The sequence below is a fragment of the Xiphias gladius genome, chromosome 15 (assembly GCF_016859285.1).
Source record: "Xiphias gladius isolate SHS-SW01 ecotype Sanya breed wild chromosome 15, ASM1685928v1, whole genome shotgun sequence".
NCBI classification, from domain to species: Eukaryota; Metazoa; Chordata; class Actinopteri; order Istiophoriformes; family Xiphiidae; genus Xiphias; species Xiphias gladius.
Window position 1 is genome coordinate 24,659,417 of NC_053414.1, and position 3,978 is coordinate 24,663,394.

Genomic DNA, 3,978 nt, shown 5'->3' on the forward strand with positions numbered 1-3,978 from the left:
TCAAACTTAAAAAAATCCTTCAAATCCCATAATGCAACTCAACACCATCTCTTCATTATAGCCTCCATGCCTGATAAATGCCCATGTCTTTCTCCCTCCATAACCCCAGTTTGCAAAACATGGTTTTCATTAAAAAAGGTATAGTCTCCAAGCCAAAGCTGAGACCAAGTCTTAAATTGAGTGGTCCTGGTTATGACAAGTGAACTGATCTTGATGTGTAAAATCAGTGGAGCGCCTCTTGTAAAGTTGGAAACATTTACGTAAATACATCACCACTCACGGACAATTGGCATACAGCATATGACTGTTGTTCTCCCTGTGAAAGAAACCCCTCCTCGGTGTAGTCACATCCCTCTGCAGTCTGGCTGTTGTAACCCATCAGTGAAGTTGAACTATCAGGCAGGCTTGAGGCTGTGCTGCTGGGTATCCTAGTGCTCCTCAAATCTGGTCCTTGAGGCACACACACATGCCGATATTCTACTCCACCGGGCGGTTAATTTGATTTCACCGGTTGATCCAGGTCTACATCAGTCCTTGAAAAAGATAGCTACGATGAAAACACTAGGCAGAATGGGAAACCAAGAGCCCCAAGGGCCAGATTGAAAACCAGTGCTCCAAGGCCTTGCTTGTGGAACAGCTCTCACATTTACTAACGATGCTGCTCGTCTTCTCTATCTCCTTCTAAGATGGTGGGTTGTGAAAAACGTCTCGATGTCACAGCTGGTGCAGTTGGAGCGCGTAACTAACATTTCTGTCGTTGGCGTACAGCAAAAGTGTGGCCCGGTGTGTGTGGTGGCTGAATACGGAAGATGTTTTTGTGTGCAAGCAAGTAATGTTTTATTGTCTGTGCTTTGATTCTATGACAACCTGAAAAGCACAAAGGCCCTGGTTAGTAAAATTAGTCCAGGTGAGAGTCCAAATCCTTGATTAGGCACTTTGACACTGTGGTACATCCACTGCCTTCCATGCCAGCCTGCCTCACACATACATCCCACCTGCCAACTATCACACTTCCTCCTCAGGCATTTATTGAGCTCACTGTGTCAAGCTGTACCCGCGGAGCTGTAAGGGCTGTCAGGGAGAAGTAGCGCTTTAACCGCCTGATGTGAACTCCAGTCCATGAAAGAGACAGTCGTTGTCCTCATTCTTGCAATTTTTTGGGATTCAGCAATATTTCTTGAATCCCAAAGCGGGATTCTCAGAAAGGGAACGAAAGATAGCCTATGTTACGCCGTGGCTCTGTGCTCATCAGGCAATATATTTCTATTGTCTTCACACTTAAGTCTAATTGATGTGAAATCACCGCTTTAGAACTTGCTATTCCTACTATCCTTCCTCTATTTGCGATTCAGTCAGCTTCTTTGACAGACCAGAGGCCCTGAACACGCTTATGACAGTAGATGATGTGGTTGCAATAACCTCCTTCCAAACAGACTATGTACCACCTGAATCTGTCCACCTATTGTTATCAGCTGTTGGTTTCATAAAAATAAGCTAAAAAGAATACTGAGTCCACTTCCTGGTGGCCTTTTTATGTTTTAAATTGGATTTCCCTATATGCTGTGGTGGACAGTAACTGGACAGAAGCAAAGTACATATACTGAAGTACAGTACAGAAGTAAAGATTTCAGAAACTTGTACTTTACCTGAGGTTTTCATTTTTCTGCTATTCTCAGATAAAAGTGTTACTGTTTTGCATCAACTGCAGGCAGTTCTCTATAGTATCAAAAAACAAGTATTGACAAAATTATAAAGATAATTCTAATGGTTGTGTGAAAGATGGCAACAACAGAAACACCATAAGGCTAGTGCACACAAACATGTAGCACTTACACTCACGGTCCACATGTGCAGACAGAATTACTTATAAAGACACATATGCCATCGTGTGTTTCCAGGGATATCTCTGCCTGATGGTGGTCACAAGTTAAGTTTAACTTAGTACACCTGTGTGAAATCTAGTGGAATGCTGTCCTTCGAAGGTCACTATGTCTGCAGACACGTGACTCTGCAGAACGACTTAACTGTCAGGCCGTTCTGGCATTAAGCATTTTTGAACTCTCCAGAGCAGCGTCATACTTTGCTTACCCTCTACGCTCCCTGAGTCTGACCTGTTTCTGTTTTATCACAAAATAAAACATCAACAAGTTTAGATATTTTCAAGCTATTCACCACCGTATGCAAACTTTCCACCCACGGAAAAGTTAAAAAATGCAGCCTGGCTTGTGAATGTTTAGACTGTGTGTACATGTGTGCTTGTATGTACAAATGGTTAGTTTGTAACTTTGTCTACCTGCCCTTTTGTGTGTGTCAGTTAATGTTCTCTAACACTCCTCAACTGCTATTCATCTCTTCTATTTCTCTCTCGTTATATTCGTATTTTCTTCCCATCTCTTGCCTCATCTCCCTCTCTGTCTTATGACATGGTAAAAGCAGAGCTCTTCTCATTTATTCCGGAAATTGAGGTGCTCCACTTAGGCTCTACCGGACGGTTCAGGCAATTTATTATCTAAGTGCAGAGAAATGGGTCTACCACGGAAAGTTAGACACTTTTTCACATTCACAGATTTTGACAAATGTGAATCAACAATCTGCTGTAGTTAAAAAGCAGTTATGTACTTTTTTTTTTATCTGGCTGATTTATCTGATTTACTTTCTCTGGCTGATCAGGAATGAGTCTTGTATAAATGCCTGAAAACTGCCATTAAAACAGTAATTAGTGAAAAAATGAACATCTGGGAAGAAATTAAGCTCTGTCATTTTACTTTACTGAAGATATTTCAGGAAGGCAGGACTTCTGAGTGCATATGTGAGGAGGTGTGTGCTTCAAATCAGCAACAGGTGGCCACAGATTATGGAGACAATGGACCAGGACCTGTCAGTCCTTTGTCAGCTTCAATGTGTGCAGCCCCTCCATAATTTATATCTTGGAAACATTTTGTATACCCAGTACTGCCCTGTTGATTTTGTCTACATTGGGGTAAACATTGCACCAGTTAAAAGAGCAGATGCACCCTCTTCTCAATGCAACACAGATGGGTCATTACTATAATTTATTTTGAGGCTAAATTCTTCTCCGCTGGAATCAGCCAGTCCTCAATCACCAGTGTTAATGGTTATACAAAGTTCACAGCACTCTTCTCTATGAGGCCTGCTGCTGTCAAACATCCACGGGCAATCCTAGACACAAGCCAAAAACTCTCCTTCACAGGACGAGACCTTTCACCGATGACACATAGACAGTTTAATCACCTGAGGTCTGTATCTCCATAGAGATACAGATGCAGAATTGGCACACACCGCCATAGATTACAGATGAAGCACACACGCACTTGCTGATGCTCCGCCTGTCGGAGGAGGTACTGTGACATAGTGGTGGTCTACCTTAGCTATCAATGGAGTAGAAACAACAATCGTCCCAGTACACAACACTTAAAAACATATGGTTCGAAGCTCGAGTCAGTCTCTCCATGAGAACATGAATTTGTTTACATATTTTTCATTAGGCGAGAGACATTTAGAGAGAACTACATCAATCATGGCCCACGCTGCCCTTCAGTGAGGAGACATGCATGTTGCAGCCACCCATGTATCGCCTATAACTCTGTTTCTCTCTGCTGTACAATCAATTGCAAATCCCTCTGTTCCAATGTTTTATTAGTTTTCTAGTTTTCTTTTTGTCTTTAATTTTTTTTTGTAGTGGAACAACAAACATATAGACACCTATTTAAGACTACAGTACCAGTCTACATTTAGCAGCCCTTACTCTGTTCTTTCCCCCTCAAATTTGAATTTATTTTTTATTTATATTTATAAAAATTTAATGTGTGAATAATGTGTGAGGTTTTCAAACATGTATCTTAAATTAGAAATGTTATTGTGAAGTTTCTCATCTGTTATTATTATTTATTAGTATTTTATTTCATTTGAAAAGAAAGGACAGTTGTGACACACTCTCACCGAAGGCGATTCGACGCA